We start from the raw sequence: 12,556 nt of genomic DNA on the forward strand, positions 1-12,556 counted from the left end.
GGAAATCTGGAATGTTACACCTGAAGGTGTCAAGGAAGTTTCAAACACAGAAATACATCACCAGCAGACATGAAATCTCCTGTGTATATCTCAGACTGTGAATATGATGGGAGAAAAGATAATGAACTGGGTGGACATATTATTTTCATTTCCCCTTTTCAAGAATACATTGAGTCTACTGTGAAGTTTTAACCTTGATATATGTATGTATTCATGGGATCAGGTGCTTACGTGCGTTAGTGGGCTGAATACTTGTGTTTATTAGCTTTGGCCTGAGCACTAGTGTTTTGTCAAAGTCAAAGAATTAACTAATAGCCACCCCTGCATTACAGTTTCTCTCACCTTGAGTGCTGCAAGTCAGTTATTATTGCTACTTGTCTATTAGCTTCACCTTACAGGTCTGTTCTTTCGCTGACAATACAGATAATCTTCTTTAATGCAAAGTAAAAAGTGTGCTTCAGTGAGCCACTCATCTCTTAAATAAGTATCTGAATTTTAATTCATATCATTTTTACTTTAAGCCACTGCCAAGTAAGATTTTTAAGCATTTATTGTAGTTTCAGATCAGGTTTTCTTTTGCTCTCCTATTTGGTGAGCTAGCTTAAAAGGAACCAGGATAAAAGGGGAACCAGAAACCAGCTAACTTCCAAGGCCAAGAATCTCAAAATAGCCTGCTCAACTATTAACACTGTACTTTCATCTCATGTCAACTCACTTCTCAATTAACACTGACTAAGTAGCCTGACAGCACATACAGAGTGCAGGAATCGAGTGAGATGGTAAAGCAGTAATGTTGTCGAGTGTTAGATTGTGGAATGTAAACATCCAGGTCAATGTTCAGTTCGGGATATCATACTTTAGTAATGAAGTCATGGTCTTAGAAAAGGTTGAGGTAGTATCAGGACTAAAATATTAGCAGGGATGCAGGACCTCAGTCATTTGCAGAGATCAGAAACTAATGTTGCACTCTTACATCAGGGAAGGCTAAAGGTTAACTTAATATAGGGGTACAAATCAAGAAGGAGTTTGGTAGAGTTGAACAAAAAGATACTATTTTAAATAATAGAAGAACCAATAACCAAAGGATATATATTTAAAATCATTCACAAAAGAATGAGAGGCAAAATGAGGAGACATTTTCGCTCAGTAATCTTTACAATCTGGCATGCATTGCCTGAAACATTAATGAAAGTGTATTCAAGTTAATTATAGAATGTAAGTTTGAAAAGAAGAAAGTTTCAGAGCAATGGGGCGAAGATCAAGGAAATGGGTTTAATTTCACAGTTCCTTAAAAGAGCCAGTACAGGTATGATGGGCCAAATAGTCTGCTACTGCACAATTCTATGATTTTCTAATAATGTTCACATCAGTGTCTAAGACACTTCTTTGTTGTACCTGTGCAAACATCTGTATAATGCACTGTTGAAAGCAATATGTGGATTTACTTTTGACATATTTATCTGTGGTTTAATGATTGCTCTTTGTTCACCCTATTTCACAGAAAGACAAATTACAAATGCTGCATGTGTTTGCGGTCAGTAACTGCCCTCTGCTGGTTTTAAAATATAATGACACTCAAAAAATGCCACCTCTTGGAAGAACACAGCAACAGCAAACATCAATTCAAAAGTAAGACAATGCATTCAGATTTCTCCAAATGAGGAAATTCTTTGGTGTATAAATCATTGTAAACATGCATTATAAACCAAAATATATTTTAATGGGTTCTAAAGAAGGGTCACTGAACCCAAAATGTTAACTCTGCTTTCTCTTCACAGATGCTGCCAGTCCTGCTGAGTTTTTCCAGCAATTTCTGTTTTTATTTTAACATAGTATAAAGTTTGGAATATTTTTAAAAGTTCTGTATTTATTTGAATTGTGCAATATGGGCATCAGATCTTTATGTACTTCAGTTACAATCCCCTCATTGCTACTCATCTATTAGCTTCACCTTCCCAGTCTGTTCTTTAGCTGACAATACAGATAATCTTCTTTAATGCAAAGTAAAGAGTGTGCTTCAGTGTGCCACACTTCTCTTAAATAAGTATCTGAATTTTAATTCATATCAGTTTCATTTTAAGCCACTGCCAAGTTAGATTTTTAAAAATGTAATATAGTTTCAGATCAGGTCCTTTTTGCTCTCCTACTTGTTTCCTCTCGCCTGGCCTGCTAGCCCTTGGAAGTGAAGGCTTCCAGCTGTACACTCTGAATTACCCATGCCAACTGATTCAATCTCTGCCCGAACTCATTGCTGACCATTCGCCTGCCTTATTTCACTCAGGTCTATCACCTACAGTGCACATGCCTGCTCACTTACACCCATCAGCTTTGTGCTTTGGCGGTAGTCGTCTATGGGAAGAGTACAGGTTTGACTGACAGTCAACGAAGCACAGATCGTGACGGGATATGAAGCACTGTGGACTGACAGAATAATGGCCAGATGGGGTGAAATGTGAAAGAAGTAAAGAAGTGACAGTGCAAGGCAACGTGGCCAAGTGGAGAGGACAGGTCGTTGATTAGATTACATTACAGTGTGGAAACAGGCCCTTCGGCCCAACAAGTCCACACCGACCCGCCGAAGCGCAACCCACCCATACCCCTACATTTACCCCTTACCTAACACTACGGGTAATTTTAGCATGGCCAATTCACCTAACCTGCACATCTTTGGACTGTGGGAGGAAACCAGAGCACCCGGAGGAAACCCACGCAGACACGGGGAGAACGTGCAAACTCCACACAGTCAGTAGCCTGAGGCGGGAATTGAACCCGGATCTCTGGCGCGGTGAAGCAGCAGTGCTAACCACTGTGCCACCGTGCCGCCCACTGTGCCACCGTGCCGCCCAATGTTGATTACATTGTTGCGAGTGAAGTTAGTGTTTGAAAGGAACAGAGAGAAAGCAAAACATAAGCAACAAGGGACTGAGGAAAGTGAGAAGATATGGAGGCTGTAGGTAATTTTGACACTGGGTGATACTGCAAAATGGACGATATTGATTGGAACCCATATGTTTTTATATCTCCCAACTTTCATTTTGAAAATGAAATTCTGGAGAAATGTATAAGTGCATCTGAATCGATATGGCCCATAATGCACTAACACTCAAAGTCTAAATTAGCTAAAGTACCTAGTTTAAATAGGAAGAGATTTGAAGTATAATTGGTTACAGAATTAGCAAGCTTGCAGGAGAGAGAGTCAAGAAGACAGCTACTGAGGCTGAGTTTCTTCTGCATTTGGCATTGACAAATGTGACCTGCAGTACATAGCACCTCCATACCTGGCATTTCAAGCAACATTTCTCATTCAAAAAGACAGGTGCAGTAGGAATTAAATTAAGAGTGATGGAGACAGAGTTAGAATCGGAAAAATAAATGGAAGAAAAAAGAGAACAATGGAAAATGCAAATTAAAACAATAAAGAAAATAAGAAATGGGGAACAGATGAGGAAGTGTAATTGGGGTTGGAGAGGACAAATGGAAGTGGAAAGTTAAGGGATAGGAATCAAAAATATTTATGGCAAGAGTTAGAAGAAACTTGTAAAAGAACACAGGAGGAATATGGGCAATATTTCAGTCAAGATTGAGGCTACATTTAGAATGCATGTCTTAGGGGAAGAATTCATTTAGGGGTGTAGCCCACAGGTCAGTTTTTCTAGTTTTGTACAGAATAAGGCTAGGGAGAAATGCACAATGGGGAAAAATGAAAACTTGAGGAGCCAGATAGAACAAGTTTCAAGGAGGATGCATTTTGAAGGAACAGAAAAAACTTAGTATCCAGAATTGGAGGTGCATTCAGAAATACATCGACAATTCAGGTTGAGAGAGCAATTTTGTTAAATTCTACTCCAAACAGATTTTCTAAAACTAAGAAATTTGCATTTTGTTTTAGATTAAAGACTAGAACTTTCCATCAGATGTAGGATGGTCTTATGCAAATTCCCTGTGTTCTGTGTGAAAGTTCTTTCCTGAATGTAAATGGGGGAAATGGTTTTAAAACACTTCTCTGATGATAATCTTTTGTGTAGGATTTTTAACATAGAGAACAATTTCTAACTCCTTCAATAAAGGTGAAATTAAAAACTTGATACTAATCGAAAAAGAAATGGCCAAAGAGGTCAGTTTTAAAGAGGCTCTTAAAAGAAGTCTGAAAGATGGGCAAGATGGGGGTGTTTTGGAAGGAAATTTCAGAGCATGAGATCCAGACCATTCAAGACTCAGACGCCTATAATGGGGGGAAAGAGAAAAGAATGCACAAGATGTGAGATAAATAAAAGGAAATCTTCAGATGTTTATAAACAGAGAAAGATACATACAGGATGAAACATAAGATCATAAGACATAGGAACATTAAGCCCACCGAGTCTGCTCCACCATTCAATCATGGTTGACAAGTTTCTCAACTCCATTCTCCCACTTTCTCCATGTAACACTTGACCCCCTTGATACACAAGAACCTATCTATCTCAGTTTTAAATATACTCAATGACCTGGCCTTCACAGCCCTCTGTGGCAATGAATTCCATAAATTCACCATTCTCTGGCTAAAGAGATTTATCCCTATCTACATTCTAAAAGGTCTTGCCTTTACTCTCAGGCCTAGCCTCTGGTCCTAGTCTCTCCTATCAATGGAAACATCTTCCCAACATCCACTCTATCCAGGCCATTCAGTAATCTGTATGTTTCAATTGGATCCCACCTCATCCTTCTAAACTCCATCGAGGAAGACCCAGAGTCCTCAAACATTCCTTGTATGTTAAGCTTCTCATACCTGAGACCATCCTCATCAACCTCCTCTGAACATGCTCCAAGGCAAGTACATACTTCCTGAGATATATGGCCCAAAACTGCCCCCACACTCCAAATGTGGTCCAATTAGAGTCTTATAGAGCCTTGGAAGCACACCCCTGCTTTTATATTCAAGTCCTCTCAAAATAAATGCCACCATTGCATTTGTCTTCCGAACTAGCTCAAGAGAATGCTGGATTAAAACTTTCAAGTCTTTTTACACTTCAGGTTTCTGAATTTTCTCCCCATTTAGAAAACAGTCCATTCCTCTAGTCTTCCTACCAAAGTGCATGATCACAGACTTTCCCATATTGTATTCCATCTGCTACTTCTTTGCCCACTCCAGTCCAAATCCTTCTGCAGCCTCCCTGCCTCCTCAATGCTACCTGTCACTGTACCTATCTTTGAACAAGTCCTTGAAGGGATTTTAGGAAAAAGATGAGAATTTTAGGCACTGGCAATATTAGTCTATAGATATATCAGCAATGACAAGGACGATAGGTGAGTAGGATTTACTATTTGGTAAGACACAACCAGAAAAGTTTTCAGCAAGATAAAGATTACTGAGGGCCAGTAACTGAAATTTCTAATGACCAAAGTAATAATTTAAGCAATAGTTGCAGATTTTATAATAATGAAGTAGCTTATAATGTTACATTCACATCCTAAAGTTTATAGGGAAATCAAAATTTTACTTGTAAAAGCAACATCAAAAATGGATGCTGTACTTTCACAAAATGGACTCCGGAGAGTTAAGAGACTTATCTTTGTGGTTTGTGTTCAGACAGGCACACACATGTCAAAACATATTTCTGAAGGTACTTAATAAAATGCACATTATCTTCACAGATGTGGTTGATGGTTTCTCACCATTTCAATGAAAGCGATTTAAAAATTGCAGTAATTGCTAGCCCTATGAAAATGCAATTTCAACTGAATTTATTGAACAGCATACTCAAAGCTAGAATGTGGGTCGCATATCAAATATTTCCCCCATTATGTGTCATTAAATAGGTTTCAACCCATTTTGTGAAAAATGGAAAAGATCAATATAGTCATCACATGATTGTAACTGGTTAGAGAGAGGGAGAGAGAGAGGGAGAGAGAGAGGGGGAGAGAGTCAATACTTTACTAATCAACAAGGACATCCCAGTAGGGCAGTTTGTAATGTGAAAACTAGAGGGAATTCTTTTTTCATCCAGTACAAGAGAGGACCCTGCCTCAGTAGCCACCTTTGGCAGAGACTGGCACATAACTGCCAAAGTATAGTTCTCCTATAGCTTCGATCACAGATCACCTGAAATGTTAGAAACCTGCTATTGTTTTGGAACATTATTGTGAGTTTATTACTAGAAACTTGTGAACTTTTTTTTTCTTCATCAGTTAACAAGGGGAGAATTTCCAAGCCTGCAAAGATTTTCCGGTAGAAGCAAAGTAATATTGACCCACGGAACTTTATAAGTGCCTGTTCCATCTTTAGCAATCATCTATTCTTTTGTATGCCGACATTGGGATGTATGAGAATAGTGTGTGGATTGTTATGATTACATTTTGGAAACTGTGAGAAATAAATACCAAATCTTTTGACTGAAACTTACAAGAAAGTCTGTCTTGTGACTCCTCTTGAAATTCATGGCACTCAAGAAACTGAAACACTCCTCTGACATATATCTTGTGATAGATAACTGAAAGCTGAGAAAAGGGGGAGAATTGTGCCACATCCATAAAGTATCTTGAAATAATATTGGACTTGTGCCTTTAATACCTTGTTTAAAGTTTATTCTTGTCAGCATGATCTGCTCTCAAAATGTGGTCTTGATCTTGATAGTTTTGGCCAAAGCTTCCACTCTGAGCTGAATTTGAAAGCTAAATTTGAACTTGTGTCACATCTCTAACTTCCCAAAAAGATTTCATGTTATTCCATCAATATACTGGTGGACTTTATGCCCAACTTCTAGCATATTCTACTTAGCAGCTCTTCAACTAATTTTGAAAAGCAAGAGGGCTTTGAAATTTCAAAACTTTGAAGTTAAATTCACATCAATTTGTTTTTTAAATGGGTAAGAGCAAGTGTCAGAGAGAATAAGCAGGAGAGAGAGAGTTGAAAGACAGACACAGATGGAATATTATTCTCCCTGGAACTGACGAGAGAAGTGACAAAAAAGTAAAATAACTGAACAAGTTGACATTGGACAGAAATTTGCCCCTCCCCCATCTCCCCACTCTGCAATTAACTGCTGGTTGATTTAGTTTTGATTTGCTAGCAACTAAGGTCTTTAAGTGGTAAATTAATGGACATGTAAAGGCCCTAACTCACAACCTCCCCATTCTATTACATCCCTCAGTGAGCGGAAAAGGTAACTAGTTTTTGATGGGGAAAGCAACGCAACCTGTCTGCTGAGGAAGAGAATGTGGTGCCGACAATCTCTGGTATCTCCCACTGCCTCTGACCCTTCAGGCCCCCCCCCCCCACCGCTGTCTCCATGAGCCAGACCCTGCTACAAGGAGATATTTTAAAACCCTAGCTTCTTGCAGCTGGAGCAGTCATCAACCAGTCAACTTTATGACCCAGAAACTTCTGGCCTCTGATTGGCTGGCAGCTTCTGGCAACCTGAAATGCCAGTGTTAAGTTGACAGATAGAGGAAGAAACTCACCAATGTTCTGTCTCTCAGCTCTTAATGAACTAACAGAGAAAGAATCAGGTGAATTTTCTCATTGATGAGAGCAGTGTGTTAGTCGGAAAGTAAAGAGAGCCACAGTTTCTCTTCATTTACTATAACTTCAATTTTCATAAAAATTCATCAGCTGAAAATTTAAGTCAACCTCTGTTTAATTCACATAAATTTTAATTTAAAGTGAAAGAGAGATAGAATTTATCACATTCTAATAACTGAGAGCCAGAAGGAAACAGAGAGAGAAAGGACAAGTAGAAAGAGTGGGCAGACAGTCACATTTCACATTCTCATTTAATTTAGAGGCAAATTTACTTTTAGAAGGAAAGAAAGGTTTGAGGGGTAAAAGAAAGAAACAGAAGATGGAGCATGTGAAGGAGAAAATTTGCTTGAGAATAAAGAGATCTCTCGTTTCTCAACATGAACCTTTAGAAAATGAAGTACAACAAGCAGTAAAGGTGAAGGATTAAAAGGTAGTTAAATTATTGAGGAGCAAGGGGCTATGGCTGGAAGTGTGGGAGAAGTGGAGAAAGGCCTGTCTTGAAATCAGGAACAACATGTTGCAGTTTTCAACAGAGTTATGGAGATTAAGATGAGACACTGTCTTTTAAGTGCGATTATTGATCATTATTACCCTCATTATTATTCACCTTACCTCATTATTATGCAGGTTCCCATTTTCCCACCTATCGGATTGAAGCTAGATGCTGAGAGTAGTCGATTGGAAAGTCAGAATGATGACTCCAAGTTTCTGCTTTCTTTTTTCAAGCACTATCTTTGACACCTGGCACCAATGAGCATGCTCCAAAGGCAGAGATAGCATGTAACCCATGACACTGATCTTGGCATCCAACACATGCCAGCCTTACTGCAACATCCTATCACATTCCTGATCCACTTACAGCATGCTACTGCACTTCCATGTTGCACTTTGGAGTGTACTAGCACCTCTCATTTTAATGCTGCTGGAAGGACAGCTCATATACACAGACAGGCTCACAGCTTGGATCAACTTGCATCTCAGGGCTACTTGCTTGCTCATGTAGAGGGGTGGGATGGTATTGGGGGTTTTTATAGCAGTGGGGGGTGGAGGGAATCACTGCTGATTGTTATAAGCAGCAGTCTGGGATGCGGAGGTAACAAGTATAGGAGGGAGGTAAATTTGGTACATAAGAGAGAGCTAGTCGTGCATGGAAGAAGATGGGATACTGTGAGAGAGAATGACTGCCATCATGGTATCATTGGGAGGGTGAGCACTGAACAGCCCAATGGGGTGTATCACTAAAGTGCCGTGATGCAACTCAGAAAGTAAGGAAGATGATTGAATTCTCAATTCGACAATGAATGCGAACATGTGGGGATATGGTCGATATGGGATCTCCAGGGAATGACGAATAGAAAGAGACATGGAGATTTGGTGGGGGTGTTAAATACCAGGTGTAGCCTGAGTTTCAAGGTATACAGCATGACCTGCCAAGATCTGCCAAGAGCTAAAAAGACCTGTGATCACGTTGGACCACATTGTGAGTTGATGGAGTCATGGTGCTGAGAAACACAGGCTATATTTCAGGAAGGGGAATTGCATCTATCACACTTTAATCATTGTGCAGGCTCACATCATTTCTAATCATATCATCATGCAAGTGCAATGCATGGACTGATCAAGTGTTTAGGGTGCAAATTCTTGTCATAAAGAATGTTGACTATGTCAACAGTCCTTGCAAATTGAAGAAAAGATACCTCTTGTGAAGCAGAAGTAATGATGGGTGACATTAAAAGAGGCAGCTGCAGGCCACAACAAACAAAGCTAATGAAGGCACTCCTGGAGTGCCCAGGGGCATAGAACTCATTCCCTCTTCACCTGATCTGGCAGGACTTTGCAAGTCTCTCATTTGTGTATTGGTGCCTTACATGGGTGATATTGGGCTGTGAGGAGAAATTATACTTGTAGCACTCAGACTGTACTGCTATCTATTTGTCACTCATTAAAATAAGGTCTTACAATGAAGTGCTAACATGCTCATTATATAGCCCTCTTTGCCCGAATGTCCCATCTTTCACTTTAGGAAGTAATATGTCAAGCTAAGGGATGTGATTGTTGAATTCTCATTGCTAAGATCCTGTGCTGTTTTGTACATTCCCAACACACTGTAAATGAAAATGGGACTGAAGGTCACAGCTGAAGATCCCCTCAGGATGCAGAAGAGCACTGGTTATTTTGTCTTTGTCATTTCCTCCACATGAGCGTTGGCATAGGCCGAGAGGATCCCAGGACATTGGGCCTGAACTATGTCAGCTGTTGGAATGACAGCTCTAACCTGAAGGAATGGGTGGCTATCCTAACCTGGTGACCATCAGGTGACAACTACTTTGAACATCTATGAACCTTGCTTCTTCCAGGGAGCCATGGGGGATCTCTCAAGGGGTGTAATTGCTCAGCCATGCATTTCAAAATGGATCAAGAATGTGACTCATATAATTTGTGCTAGATATACCAGTTCATCTTGTTTTTCATGATAAGGTCAGTGTGACAACCCTAGCAGTAGAATTTGATGATGCTGTCCATGGTGCCAGTTCTATGATTAGACTAGTAGCTCTGAAAGTCAGGCTTTCATCCTTAATTTATTGGCAGTCATAGCAAAGCCTTTTAAATTACAGCTAGCAGTAAAAATTGCCCTTTGGGTCCAAATATCCATCTACACAAGCTCAGGACCCACTTTCATTCCTAAACTGATTTAATTTTTGCCAGTAAGGTTTTGGACAATGTGTGCATTGGAAGGTCATGGCTGGAATTTAATAGAGCACACCAAGAGAATTGGGCAGGAGTACCTTTCCCAACCTGTGCTGGGAAAATTGTTCTCAATTTATTGGAGGGTGGAGGCGGGAAGGGCCTCTGGGATTTAATCATCACTCAGGTCTTTCGCACCACTCAGCTATATCACCCCGCCCTTCACCAGCAATCCCCTGTCTGCCCCACTCCACTGTTTCCAGGATCCTGCTCTGATCCCCGATGAAGGCCTCTAACCATTCCCAGCAGCAGCAACAATCCCAGTGGCACCATTGATAATGGGAATCTGTTGACTTCTGAATGACCAGCAGTACTGGGCACCAGGATTTCCATCCTCCACGGTCCTGGATTGTGTAGGAGCCCAAACATTGGCCAGCAAAGTGCTTGATTACACTTAAATTATGTCTGGTCACCCAAAACACAGGGAAATCTCCAGATCTGTGCAGAACTCTCATGCGTTCTGCAACTAGTGGGAGGCTCAGTATCACTGAGACTAAATTTCAGCCCGTATTATCTATTTGACTCAAGTAGTATTCACCATGCAGAAATGTGTTTGCAATAAACTTTAATATCAGTTAGTTTCATTCAGTTTAGCTGTGCTCAACAGATTTTAATAAATAATTTGCTTTCCATTGCAGGTTACTTAGGGAACATTGTTTTACTAGAAAGGATAGCAATACCTTTGAACAGCATTTCAATTCAAAACGGATTATAGATCATTATCAGCTCAGAACTAGCTTCCAGACAGAAGAAGAAAGGTCACTGAGTCTTTCCAGAAATACCAAATTTTGCCTCGAGCCACTTTGTAGGGTGAAATGCAAATTTGGCAGAAGCATTAAACAAGGACTAGTGAAAGAGACTGATTTTCTTTCTTTTGAACTTGGTTATAAATATCTATTGGCTCTAACCTTCCTCAGTCAACCCATTTATGAATTAAGATCAGTAACATTAGAATGTTGGAATATTGTCCACAGCTAGAATAATTTGATGTATTCAAATTAAATTCAGAATCATCCAGATAGTTTTACTGATTAATATACATATACTTTATTTTTAAAAATCTAAAGAGACTTAATTTATTGGGTATTGTGGATTTTGGAACCAACAACTGAGCAATATTCTGTCCCAATTATGTCACTTTTCACTCCAATTAATTACACCATTTGAAATATAGATATTACATTTCAACAACATTGGCACCGTGATGAAAATTTTTAAAAAATTGCACAGCATTTAATACTACCCTGACTTTTAATTAAGATTAATATTTTACTAGTGGGGCCCTAACATCATTAGTAAAAGCTGCTAACCTCTTGGCTATCTTCCACAGTGCGTGTTTTGTATAGTAGTGTATAACACATTTTGAAGGCATCAAATGCTGCATGGATCAGCTGTGACACTGTGATCTTTGACATTTTCAATCTGGAATAGGGAACTGAGCTGAGAATTCCTTCTGCCAATGGAACTGTTTTGGAATAAACTTTATATTTATCAGTCGTTTACTTAATGTACAATTTACTAATTGGCTGGCACAAATGATAGTAAATGTATCCAAAGAAGAGTAAATTACTCATTAACTAATCGGCAGAGGAAGCAGTGCCATACCACCTTTTCCTTTAGCAGAAGATCAGAAGTGATCAGCATGTGTATGCATATGCATGTGTATATGCCCTTAACTCTCAACAACTAAAATTAGCAATGACCCTGAGTTTACGTCCTGGCACTGAGATAAAGTACTGGATTCCAGTGCTTTTGGAAGTGGTCCTAACGCCCGTCATTGTGAAACTGTCACTAACCCACCACACGTTTCTCACAGAAACCTGAACAGCCAGGCAGGATGATTTCGTAGCCAGATATCTGCCCTTCCATGGGTCTCTGCCACTGGGAGGGTGAAGACTTCAGCCTAATTAAAGGGCAAGATAACAGCTATGCAGAAACCTTGAGGGTGTCAGTAGTGGGACAGGCCCTATCATGGAGCAGCTTTTTCATATTCCTCTGTAAGCCTCCACTTCTAATAATATGTACATCTACACTTACTTAAAGAAATATATCACTCTGCAACAGAGCGATAGCTAATACTTTATATTTTACAACTAGCATTCACAGTCAGAAGCAATCTGATAAAGGTTTACCAGGAAAAAAAATAGTTTTATTCCGTAGGTAAATTTAAGGGGAGCTTGATAAATGAGTTTTGAAGTTCAATAAACTGAAGTCAGGCAAAAAAACTTGCAACCACCAATTAATACTGTCTATGCAGGAGGATCATTCAAATGTAGCAAACATGTACTGAAGTATGAAATGAATGGTGAG

General features: G+C 39.6%; 1 protein-coding gene and 1 long non-coding RNA gene across 3 annotated transcripts in view; one reads left to right on the top strand and one right to left on the bottom strand.

Moving 5' to 3' along the window:
- The window catches only part of ifih1 (interferon induced with helicase C domain 1), a 123,854-nt gene that overhangs the window by 85,229 nt on the left and 26,069 nt on the right, over positions 1–12,556 (bottom strand). The gene's annotated exons all lie outside the window — the stretch shown is intronic.
- Positions 1–12,556, top strand: part of LOC122551635 (uncharacterized) — an 80,535-nt gene that overhangs the window by 58,305 nt on the left and 9,674 nt on the right. For both annotated transcript variants that reach the window (XR_015757695.1, XR_015757696.1), the window contains exon 4: positions 1,502–1,629. This is a non-coding gene — a long non-coding RNA (uncharacterized LOC122551635). The remainder of the gene's footprint in view (positions 1–1,501; positions 1,630–12,556) is intronic.

This window comes from Chiloscyllium plagiosum, unplaced genomic scaffold (assembly GCF_037043375.1).
Source record: "Chiloscyllium plagiosum isolate Xiang-an unplaced genomic scaffold, Cpla_swu_hap1 HiC_scaffold_7, whole genome shotgun sequence".
Classification (NCBI taxonomy): domain Eukaryota; kingdom Metazoa; phylum Chordata; class Chondrichthyes; order Orectolobiformes; family Hemiscylliidae; genus Chiloscyllium; species Chiloscyllium plagiosum.